Genomic DNA, 12,556 nt, shown 5'->3' on the forward strand with positions numbered 1-12,556 from the left:
GGGGGGGGGACGATGTTTAAGCGTATTATACTTACGCAGAGGTGTGTTCGCCACCCCTACCTTGGCGTGCCGCGGGTAGCCATGGCAACCACGCTGACGCTCCCGGAGCGACCGCGCGCGCGCACTCACACTCACACATGCATACACAGAAGCGCGGGCCAACGCGGGAGGTGCTATACTCGGACAGGGCAGTGATGTGGCTTAGGTGATTTATTCTCTTACAAGGCACAGTGCCTGCGTGTGCATGTGCGAGGGTGTGTGAGCGCTAAGCGTGCTAGGCGCCAGCCAGGCTTTCGCGTTCGTTTGCGAATTCGACTCCATTCATCAATTCCCCCACCCCCTATTGCTTCCTCTTTCTCTCTTACGCACACTGACTTTCCCTCACGCCAACTGAACCAGATACGCCTTTTATTTGTGTTCCCTGCTGCTCCTTTGTCTTTTATAGGTGTCCCGTTAAAGCGTATGCAACTGTTCACTGTTAGATAGAAAATCAAGGACAAGTCATTTCTTCCATTGGAATGTCGGATGGGGTTACAGACAGCGCGCTGGCGCTACCCCGCCTGGGCCACCTGATACACCACACCCCCTCGCCACCCCCGTGTTTGGCCCCTGCCCTACTCCCTCCCGCGCCCCATAAATACGCTTTGTCCAGCCAAGTCGGCATGGAAACAAAGGGGATGTACAGATTTCAATGAAAGGGGCTGCTTTGCTGCTTTGCTCTCTCTTTCTCTTCCCTCTCTCTACGTTGGTATCAAAATTGTAAGCAGAGACTTGGGCACAAAACAGTATCATAGGACGGAGGAGCATAGGTCTGGACACATTTCTGATGGGAACTATCTCTCAACTTGGGTTGTTTTCAGTGGGTACAAGTAGAATTAACAGAGAGAGAGAGAGAGAGAGAGAGAGAGAGAGAGAGAGAGAGCAATAAGACAGACCGAACCTCACTCTAGCGTGAGGGGAGTGGGCAGTGGGCAGCCCAGAATAATGAATGTGGAAAAAAAAGAGAGAGAGAGAGATTGCTCTCCAGTGAGTAATTACCCCGCGGCGTATGGCTATAGGTTAATACCGCCCGGTGTCACAGCGCTATCTCTCAAAACAATCCGGTACAAATTATTATATTTAGGGGCCGGAATGGACACGACAAAAGGAGGAAACTCTTGTGGGTCGATTGCATTGGCAGAGTCGCGGCGATGCAAGTATAGTTGGCTCCGGGAGGACGAGCTGCTCGCTGAGGCTGACCTTGACCGCGCGCTGGCAGGCGGGTTCGTCGGGCTGGGTGACGCGCTGCACCAGACACGTATGCATTTAGAATACGGGCGCTACGATCACATATATATTTTTTTTAAGCCTCCCGCGACTGGGCGGAGTTTCTCCTCCGCGGCCAATCAGAGCGCGTGCTCCGTACACCCTCATTTGTCTTCGTCAAGCGACTTGCCCCCGCCGAGGCGAGCCCGCCCGCCTGTCAGCCTGGCCCCGGCACGGCTCGGCTCGGCTCGGCACGGCACGGCACTGCTCGCACGGTCATGGTCGTAACCACTGCACCGGGAAGTAGTTTGTGAAAATTTCTCAATCTGAGCGTTTGCCCGTCAATTTGTTGTTGGTGCGTTCCGGCCGCCACTGCTGACGCTGCAACTGCTGTCGGCGGCTCCCACGGAAGCAAAATAATAGCGAAATTAAGACCGTTTTAGTGCGCATAGATTTTGTTCAGTTTTCCTTTGCGGAAAAACTTGAGGTGCGACGTCGTTCCAAATGACATAAATTGCTATTTTTGCGGTTGGATCCTCCGCGCTTTCCGCTGTTCCCTTCTCCGCCCCGCTTCTCCCTCCCTTCACACTCTCCCTCTTGCTCGGAAACCTGTCGGCTGTCAATACAGGCGGCATAACTCGTATCCTTGGCGGAGTTTCAAGTATGCATCGAGCGGAGGAAATGAAATGATGAATTACCCTGTATTAGGTGGTACGGGGAAGGAGAGGAAGAGGACGAGAAGAAATCCTTCAAAGCAAGTTTTGCACCGCACGTCCATCGCCTGAGGTGTCACGCTACCGCATGTAGATGGAAATTAGAAATAAAATAAAAATAAAATAAAAGTAATACGTACAGAGTGCACAAAGTTGCTCGCGCTATTTATGTTTTTGACAAAATGGTTGATGATTGAGGGGATTCTAAAGAGAGCGGCTACCGTGAGAGCCGTTTACTTACTCGCATGATGCTTTTTTTTAAAAATACTTGTCAGCCTGGAAACGCGGGCACAAAATTGCAACTTTAAAATTCAATAAAAAGGGTCGCGTGAGATAAATGAAAGAACACACAGAAATTGTCCATGCCTCTGCCGTAATAGACTCATCGGTCGACGTGCCGCCTCGCCGCCGCGCCGACCTGGCCACGTCTGGCGTCCAGGTGCCGCGGAGGGTCGCCGCCGAGCCGCCGAGCCGGAGGTTCGGGGTGGCCTGCGGCAGCCAGCGGCGGGGAGGAGGTGGAAGGGGGAGCGAGGGAGACTCGAGGGTGGGGGTCAGTGCTGCGCCGGGCGGAGGACGCACGGACGCAGACCGGGATACCGACTTGTGATCCCCGATGACAGTGCGCTAGGAAACCGTCAGATGAATCATGTTAACGGATAAAATCTGTTCGAGTACAACTTAACTCGCTATTGCTGCTGCTCATTTTGCAATGTTGTAAAATCTCTTTACATTTTATGATTTAAAAAGAGTGCCTGTACTTCTTTTAAAATTAGTAAATAGGCATGAAATATCATGGCATTGAATGTACAGAACCAAACAAAAACTTTAAAAAGTTTCGGGAGTGAGGGGAGGGGGGGGGGTCTACTTTATGGACGAAGATTCATTTGCATATTGGCGTCCAGGAGGGCCTGACTGAACGAAGAACCGAGTCCAACACGCTGAGTCTGTCCCTGTCGCTCTCATGGAGCAGCCACACGGCGCCGAGGAGGCAGCTCCTACCTCTCTCTCTACTCCCCCCCCTTCTTTTCCTCTCTCTCTTACTCGCGAGTGTAGTATATACGTGAGCTGGATTTATGAGGTAAAAGGGGGAGGGGGCACTGGATTGAGGGCTGCGTTGGTACCGCTCCGTTCACACGTCGATCGAAGTAACTCTTTTTTCCCCCGCTGGCCGGACTCGCGGGGGCGGGGCATTTATAATTAGGGCAAACGCGGCCGTAAATCCAATTACCTGTCGTCGGCGCGCGGGGTGGCTTTTTTTTACACCTGGCCTGATAGGAAGTGTTTGGGGGAGGTTTGGTTGGTGACGTGCCGTTGGCCACCGCTGTCCACCGCCCGCTGCGAACTGACCAATACTCGTCCATGGTAAACAGCGACGACCGCAGCACGATCCGCTCGCCAACCGCTTTAGAATCGAACGTATCGTCTGTATATTTTTGTCCCGGAGAATTATAATATTTTGCGGTCACTTATTTGTTTGCCTATTTTGCTCTAAATGTTGCTTTGCAGCAATCATGAGTCATGGTAAAAGTCGGCACTGGTGGCGGCAATGTCTATATATACGCGCGGCTATCATCAAAGGTGCAAAGGTTTTGTGTTTTGGTTCGAGCTTTCTGCGCGAGTCAAGGGGCAGGAAGAAAATTATAAGGGGGTAGGGGGAGTGGATGATGTGATATCGGCCTTACAATCTCTTCCGACAGAGCGCCTACACGCGCTCCCCCCTCCTCCCCCCGCCCCAACTCCGTAGCCTGCTACCCCTGTTTCCTTGGCTGCGTTCACCATTCGGCCAAGCTGAAATGCACCAGTGGTTTCTACTGTTGGGAGAAAAGTAATGCTGCTAACCGCTCGTAGTTCCGTGAATGCTTACTCTGGAATGTTTTCGTCATTGGGAAATGAATACAGGTACAAAGTCACTTCTTTAATTGTGAAATTTATTGAATCTTTTTTGTTATATATTCTTCATGTAGCCCAGCCGGGTTGTCCGTCCGCGATGCACCTGCAACACAAAGATAATATGAGGACGTCGTGATACGGTCGGGGTGCCTCATATTTGAGTGGGGTTAAGTAGTGCGGTAATGGGCCCGCCCGCATGCCCAAGTACACTGCGGGGAAAAGGACTACCGCGTCCTGGACCACATCACTAGTGGAAAGTGAAAAGGGCGTAAGTCCACGGACGTTCCATTGGACTTACGCCCTTTTCATTTTTCTCCAGTGACATAGCCGCGTTGGTCCGAGAAGTGAGCGCGCGACCTCAAGCAGGCGACCCAGTTGGGAAGGGGCGGAGGTGGGGGGCATGAGAAGGGGGCTAAGGATCGGAGCAGTGAACAGAGGGGAAGGTTGGGGGATGAAATCGCGATTTGAGGGTGCCTAAACGTCCGCACCTCCTCCACCGCCACCCCCCGGCGCGGCCCGGCGGCCCGGCGCGCCCCCACCGCCCTCTCACCCCTCTCACCGTCACCGCACCACCCACCAACTTGGGACCCTGCGTTGTTGCTGCTGAGGCAGAGCCAATCCATGTATAAATAATCTGTGAATTATGGGGTGTGCTGCCGTGATGAATTATAGCCCGGCACCGCTTTTCTTCCGTGAGAAGGGCGCAAAAAAAAAACAACTGTAAAAATCGATGGGACCGCCATTCCTATACCCTGGCGCCCTACCGCACAACCCCTTTTCCGGCCTACCTAGCGGACTTGTCATATAACAGAAATTAATTATATTTTTCTTTATTTTTTGCATTGAATTAATGTGTGTTTCTAGGTATAAATAGCATTAACTTAGAGTCAGAGATGATTGTAGAACACTTTATAAGCTGATAGTAATTTCTCACTTCTTCCGATGTGCTGCTTCTGCACGGGGTGCGTGAACTGTCGCCCGTGCCACGTGCGATCCACGTGAGGCGTGGCGTGGCGAAGCGTAGCCCGGCGCGGATCAGCTGATCGAGCAGGCCAAGGCGCTCGCTGGGCGCGCCCCTCCCCACCAGCCGGGCCGGCATACGGCGCAAAACATAACCTCAAACGACATGCGTGCGCGCCGCCGGGCTGCCGCCGGCCTGCCCGCGCGCTCTCCGAGCCTGCGCCGCCGGCCGCCAGGGTGGATGACAGCGCCAGCGTCGGCGCGCGGCTGGACCGCGACGCTGGCTCCATCTAGCGGCGGACGCTCCAACTCGCTCCGGGCGCGCCTGAAAGTAGTTCCGGGCGCGCGCCGGGCTGCGCGCCTGGGCACCAGCGGCGGAGGGGAGGGGCCCGCGCGCTGCTCCGGGCTGCCGCGGGCTGCCCCCACCACCACCACCGCCGGGCTGGGTCGGGATGGATGGAGGTGAAGAGAGAATGCAGGATTACCCGCCCCCCTCCCGCCCCGCTCCCGCCCCCCGGCCGAGCCATACACTTGCTCGGATGGCGCTAGAATTTTAAAGCAGTTTGCCGTCCCGCACTTACATATGTGCCACATTCTTAGGATTTATTGCCCGTATTTATGTCTCGTATACATACTTTGTTTTTCCTCGGCTGCTCCGACGACGACGCTCGCAGAGCGACGAAATCACAGCATCCTCTGGAAAAAGAAAACAATGGGGTAACAACTAGAAGCTGGTAAAAAAAAAAAGTCTAACTTTTATAAGCCGAGTGCCGCTATACCCTGTTTAATTTTAAATTAGTGAGTTGGTCTGGTCTGGGTGCAACGGAAAGGGTAGCAAACGTTAATTGAAAAGACGAAGCGATGGTGTTCGATTAGCCACCCACTTATCACAACAACAAGGACCAACCACGACCAGCTCCTTTGAAAATTGAAAAATAAAAGCAGAGTCCATTCTTCGAGAAACCATAAATCTATTTCCCTCGCCTTTCATAAGTCGCCTTATGCCTCATTATAATGGGGCTGACGTATTGTTGGCCACCTGAGCTCGTAGTTCATTATGTTTTGACCCCAGCCAATTATTCCCCACTTTACAATCTTTAGGGTGGCCCTCCGCCTCCTGCGGCAGGGGGTTGGTACCGGGAGCCGGTGGCAGGAGGGACCTCACCAAGTGGTCCTCTCGAAGGCGAGCGGGCCCTGGTCGTCCTGCCGCCGCCAAAAACCTGGACAGCTTTTGCCATAAATCACATATTTCGATCTGCTCCGGCACCCTACCTGGGAGGAGGGCAAAAGTAAGAAAGAAAAAAAAAGGGCGAAACACACGCACAGCCATGTTCTTTTTTCCAAAACTCCCCCCCCCCCCCCCCTCCCCGCTCTCTCTCTCTCTCTCTCTCTCTCCCTGCGGCATGGCTCCTAGTCTGTGGGGTGAAGTCGGCCCCTCTGGGTGTGAGGCTGATTTATTTCCTTCTTACATTTTTTCTCCACCGCAGTTCGAGTGGGAGAGAGAAGAGAGGACGGAGCGGCAGGCAGAGTGAGAGGGAAAAGGGCGGCATAGGAACATAATGGTGAGAGGGAAGGCGCGCGGAGAAGCCTATGGGGGGAGTGAGAGGGCGTGAGGGGTGGGTGCGCGATGGGGTGGCGACCGAGCGGGCGAGAGAGAGAGAGAGAGAGAGAGAGAGAGGGGACGAGAGAGAGCGGCAGGGAGGGTTGCTCGGGTCGGTGGATTTTATTAGGCGGGTTCCGTTCACTCTTCAGCAGTAGAAAAGCGTTCGGGCAGGTGTAAGCGCATTTCTTAGCTATTTCAGTACAGTTGTTGCAACAAATAGCGGAGATGAGTGCGACACAATAATTTTTTCCCAGTCGTTGTACTGATGGGCACGTTTTCATACGGTATTTATGTTTGTCCTGACTTGAGAAATATTGAAAAGGAATAGGAACAATGTAATAGCGACGACAATAATAATGAGAGCGCAAGGCCTTAGCGGGAGTCGTTTCGCTGTCCTTGTTTTGTCAATTATTTTTCTTATGTGTTTCCTTTTTCTTCCCCTTTTTTTTACTTTTTTGCGGAAAAGACGCGTGTGTGTGTACTTCGATGCGGAATGTTGATTAACGAAGCGCCGCTGCCCATACCTAGCTGCACAGCTGCCTGTCGCTTCCACCGCTGCAACCGCTGCTTCGGCTGCCGCCGCTGCTACTACCGCTGCCACTGCGTCTAATGGCCGCTGCTTCGTTTAAATGGTAGCGCCATGCACGGCCGTGTGTATTCCAGGGAAATTCCTTCCGAGCGGCCGTATTCTTTGCCTCCAGGTATTGTTTATCATCGACAATATCGTGGCCGCCGGGGTGTACTGTTCTGGAGCCGCTGGGGACCTGGAACAACACTCTAAAAAATAATACAGAATTCTGTATCAAATTTGATACAGAATTCTGTATCAGGCTCTTGTGATATGGAAACATGTAACATGGGTACAAAATTCTGTAATCTGATCAAAATGTTACAAAATACCGTAAATGTTACTAATTTCTGTAACAGATACAAGATCAAGTAACGGTGGATACAATTTTCCGTAACCCTGGATACAGAATTATGGAACTTCGTTGGCACGGTCTCCGGGGGCCCCGGTGGCATTACACCGGGCTCCAGCGAACCTCTCCTCAGGTAGCCTGGGTGGCCGCGCGGGTAAAGGCGCGACTTCCTACTCCAAGGGTCTGGGGTTCAACTCCCGGTGCGGCAAGGTACATTACGTAAAAAAAGATCGAAGGAGTTAAGTCCCCTAGAAAAAAAGAAGAGGGGGAAAGGGAGGAAGAGTAACAAAATAAAGAATTACAATTTTAAAATCCCAAAGCTGTTCTGTATCAGGTGATACAGATTTTCGTATCCATGTTACAGATTAAAATCTGTATCAAAAATGATACAAATTTCTGTAACATGTGATATGTAAATTACTGCGTAACAATGTTACAGAATTTTGTATTGATTTTTTTTAGAGTGAAGGAGTGGAGAGCGTTTAGAAAATTGCTGGAGTGCTGCCAACTGTTTTCGAAAAGAAGCGTCGCAAACAATCAAACATGATAGTTTGATCTTGAACAATTTAAGTGTTTTAGAATCCAACGATAAAGGCTAGATGGGGAGGAAATCAGTGAACTTATTTGGAAAAGCGAGGGGGAGAGAGAGGGCGAAGAGGAGAGAGGAATAAGGCGCTTCCAATCGGGCGCCAAGTCGAGCATGAGCATGCATGAGCAAATTTTTATTATTTCCATGCCATGTCGTCGTCCGAATTATTGTTGTGTGCGCCGCCACGCCCCCCGCCGGAATGAACGGAAAGACGTATGTGCAAGCGAGAGAGATGGGGAGAATTGGTTTGGGGGGAGAGGAGCCAGGAGAAGGGAGAAGGGGGTCCAAAACGAGATCCAATCAAGAGGCTTGCTGCCGGGTCGGGCGTTTTACCACCAGCGGGTTCACTGACGCGGAGGCTCCGTTCTTTCTTTTTTTTCTCTTCCAGATTTTTTTTTCCTTTCCATCTTTGCGGAGCAATTTCCAATTTTGACATATCAAGCATGACTCGCCCCCTCTGGCCGCCAGCCGCCGCTGGCCTGTCAGATACGCCCATACGTAATGAATCGCTTAATCTATCTGGCGTCTGGAAGGATCGCCGGGAGCAAAAGCAGGAGGCCGATATTAGGAAGCCAAGGCCCCCTCGCGAGGTTCAGAAGCCCGCCCGGCTGCTGCTGTGTGGTGTGCATGCAGGCGCATGGCCCCATTGTTGGTCCTGGCTAAGCAGAAAATCAAAGTGGATGCAACGTTTGGTTTTTAAACTCGTTCAGCAAAATTTTTAATGAGTGATGGCGATTCTTTGTTTCTCACGACAAAGGTGTCTGATGAAGCCCGTATGCCATGCATGCCCACCGAATTTTTTTTTTGCCTCTTTCTGCCGCGTTTTAACGATAATTGTAGACGATGGCGTGGGTGCAACAGTTCGCTCACGTTTGTTGCCATCTCGCTCGCTTCTGTGCATGGCCTGTTCCCGTTCGGTCTCCCGTTCTGTCTCGGCGTGGCGTGGCGGGGCGTGTGGGCCGCGACCACGCCGCAGCGAGGAGCGGGGCCCGAACGGGGGTAGGCGAGGACATGCACCTCGCCTACACTCTCAACAAAGACCTTTTCGTGCAATTCGGACCTGGTCCTTTAGCGGTGTCGGGGTGATCTCTGTAAATGTGTTACCGGGCCTTGTAGACGGGCGTAAATATCGTTATTACTCTCGCCTATTATTTATTTTTTTGAGGAACACTTTGGCCAAACATTTGACCTTGTTTTTAGCCGTGTAGCGACCTGATACAGCCGCCCTCCGCTCCACGCCACTAAAGCGATCATCGCGCCACCTTATAACGTGCGAAAAGCGTTTGCCACCGGCTGGCCGCTGCCTTGGGGTCGGGGCAGTCCGAGAAGTAGGAGTCCGTCTGGCGGCGCTACCATCGCGCCACGCCTCGCCACGCCGCGTTAGGCTGCTTCACGCATCTCACCTAGCGATTCTACCTGCCCGTCTATCGAATTTAAATAAAGGGGGAGTATGATCAAGGAATCGCCAGCTGTTCTCCGTATCGTTGCTTGGCAGAAAATAAAGAAAAACGAGAATTGAATAGAGTTGTATTAAGTAAGTTTGCCAAATGAAAAATCTTAGCAGTGAGTACTTTTCACGAATATAGACCATAGACCCCTCAGGTGAGGCCGGTGACCAAAAGTCGCTCGATTAAGCCGGCCGACTTCTTGCTCTCCTCAGCTACAATTTTATTTATGGGTCAAGTTAAAGTTTCCTGCAAAATACGGAAATTTTATGTATGAAAATAGAATATGGGAAGCGAAATATGGCATTCCATCCCCCCCTCTTCTCCCCCTCTCTTTTCCCCCCTCTCTCTCCGGTTCTTCGGCCTCGCCCGCTGCAGCTGCTGCAGGGCTTACTTTGGGGGAAAGGAAGATAGATCGCTAAAGTTGGCCGCTCCGTTATTTGTTTGTAGCGCTAATGTATGCCGCTGCCGCCTGTTTTATGCAGCCCCCGCGGTGGCGCCCTGCCCGGCCGGAGCCCCCGCAGCCCCCGCTCGGCCAGCGCCCCCAGCGGCGAGCCCCTGGGCAAGCTCAACCAAAGGCGCCCACAATGACGGGGACTTACCCTTTTTTTTGGGGGGGGGGGGAATTTTTCCCTTTTCAAAATGGACCAAATTATCTTGAGTCGTCACATTGTGTATCATGTAGCAAGCTGAAAAAATTGAATTTTTTTGAACTTTTGGAAAGGGAAAAGAACTAAGAGGATAAAGGAAAAATTTATGACATTTGTGACAATTTTAAGCTACCAGTCTAAAGATAAAGTTACCACCAAAAGTTTCGTAACAATAACAATTTTTCTAGAATAAAGAGTGCCTCACGTTGGATTTTCTGTAAAAGAGGTCACACTACAAACAGTAATAGGTGCACGAAGCATGACCCTGGTTAAAAGTAGAAATGCCCACCAATGGGTGAGCAGTATATCTATGTCCCACCCACCGAAGGCTATGTCTGGGATTGGTCAATGCCTTGATTTTGCAAAACTCTTGACTTTAGGAAGTAAATGTAATCTCTTTTGCTGTGGGGAAGCAGCACAATTTCTTTCCTTTCCTCCCAAATCGTAATTTGTTCAAAAAGCGGTTCAATTTTCGAATTCCGGCGCGTTGAGCGTGCGCCGCATGGCAGCCATCGATCGTGGCGCGCTCTGTAGGCGGAGTGGGGAACCCGGTGGAGGGGGTCCTGCCGCCGGGACGCTGCGCGCATGCGCGCCCCGCCATGTTGGCCCGGCCCGCGCGGGAACTCAGCCACCGTAGGAGTTATTTTGAGTTTACCAATTGTAGACTCGTTTCAGACTTGTAGGGAATGGAGTAAGCACTTGTCTACAATGTCTACAATGTTTCTTACAGTGTGTTTTAATAAAACCTCTGTATGTTTATTGTTGTTAAGACCTTCCTATTACCTAACCTTTCTGCATGGATCCAGACGCTGCCTTGAGCAGTCATGAGTTTCTTCCTTTTTAATTTCACACAAGGAAATGCGTTTCAGAAATTGGTCGATGTTCTCCATAGTCCCTTATATAACTAGCGCAACTAGCAGTGCCGCCGATACGAACCGTTTGGCTTTATTTCTCTTTTCTTCCCTCGTGGTTTCTCTCAACGCTTTCTCAATTCGTGAAATGTACGACTCTCGTGGCGGGAGGCAATGTGGGGGCAGGACGGGGCGCTGACACGAGAGGCAATAGAGGAAGCTGGGAAAGGCGAGCATACCACGACGATGCGGGCTGTCGAAACTTTTGCCTAACATGTTTCTTATTTCTCTCATTGACATTTTTCCAAACAGCAAGTAAATGTTAAAATTTATGTAATAATAACTAATATTATTTATCTCTAAATAATATATACTAGGAGAAAGACGCTAACACAAGATATGACTGTATATGAGATTGTGCGTGAGTGTTGTGTGTGAGTGTAAGTGGTGCATCCGCGTGCCTGTGAGAGCGGCGAGAGGTTTGTCGCAACGTAAAATGCGGTTTGAAATGCAGTTCCACGGGACAGGCGGAGCTATGCGGCAGCGCGGCGCTCCACCGCGGCCCAGCCCCGCGGCCCTGCTGCAACGCCCGCTGTTGTCGTTGCAAAAACGAAAAGAAAAGGGGGAGAGAGAACACACAGCGGAAAAAAAAGGAACGCGCGGATTCGCCGCGAGAGTCCTGACAAAGATTTCTTTGGTTAGTTTGCTTTGATCATATCTGTCGTGTGATATCCAAACTAGGAGGCTATGCCAGTGTTCTCGTTATTTCCCCCTTTCCCTCTGTCCAATTACACTTAATTTGGTTTTCCTCTTTTTTATTTAATGCGGTCTAATTCCAACTCGGCTGTTGTTGAATTTCTAATACAAACTAAGCCATTATCGAGACTAACAATTATGTTGTTTTTTTTCTGCCATTCAGGTAAGAACCGAGGCGCTTGCGGTGCCTGCGCATGGAAGGGGACGCGGAACGGGGCGTCGTCGCCATGCAGCCGAGAGAGGCGTGAGTGAGTGCGAATAGTGGTGCGGTGCGTTTTGCAAATAAGCAAGCGGTGCCAATAATGACGATGATTCGGCGGTGCCGCGCCGCTGCCTCCTGTCCTTGCATCTTGATCCCGGCGTCACGCCACGCTCATTGGCTATGCCACGCCGCGCCACGCCACGCCGCGCCACGCCCAGCCACGCCGCTACACGGGGCCCCCAGCCGCGCGCACCGTGTCTTAGCAACGGTCTGGTGACCAGGAGGAGGAGAAGAGAGGGGTTGCTGGGACCAACCTGTACCCCACTACGTACCTCTTCCCTTTTATCCGCCCACCACCATAATAACGACCAATTTCAATCGCGCTCAAGATACGTTTACCGTTTTACAGATCCGTATTTTGTTTTTGATACAACTGAATCAAAGGGTAGACGCATTGGAACGGAAAAGCTCATTTGCTGACGGTTTGGGAATATGAGGGGAGTGCAAACCCGAACCGTATAGTCTTTAGCAGTGTGCATAGGGCGTGCATGGGCTGCCGTGTACCGGGATCGGCTTGAGTTACCGGCCTGCAGTGACTTCATTAGCTCTCTCGGTTCGCGAGATCACGACGTGGTCCGTCCGTCCGTCTGTCTGTCCGTCTGTCCGCTAAGCTAGAAGCACGCCGCAGGGGGCGGGTACCGTGGAAGAAGAGCCCGGGGTTTTGGGAGGGGG

The 12,556-nt window shown here is 51.7% G+C and overlaps 1 long non-coding RNA gene across 2 annotated transcripts in view; it reads right to left on the minus strand.

The window, feature by feature from the left end:
* Nucleotides 1-3,811: 3,811 nt before the first annotated feature.
* Nucleotides 3,812-12,556, minus strand: part of LOC113202767 (uncharacterized) — a 54,663-nt gene continuing 45,918 nt past the window's right edge. For both annotated transcript variants that reach the window (XR_008011401.1, XR_008011402.1), the window contains 3 exons: nt 6,936-7,175; nt 5,444-5,504; nt 3,812-3,951 (listed from right to left, as the gene is read on the minus strand). This is a non-coding gene — a long non-coding RNA (uncharacterized LOC113202767). The remainder of the gene's footprint in view (nt 3,952-5,443; nt 5,505-6,935; nt 7,176-12,556) is intronic.

The sequence above is a fragment of the Frankliniella occidentalis genome, unplaced genomic scaffold (genome assembly GCF_000697945.3).
Source record: "Frankliniella occidentalis isolate FOCC.00 unplaced genomic scaffold, Focc_3.1 Scaffold102, whole genome shotgun sequence".
Taxonomy (NCBI): Eukaryota; Metazoa; Arthropoda; class Insecta; order Thysanoptera; family Thripidae; genus Frankliniella; species Frankliniella occidentalis.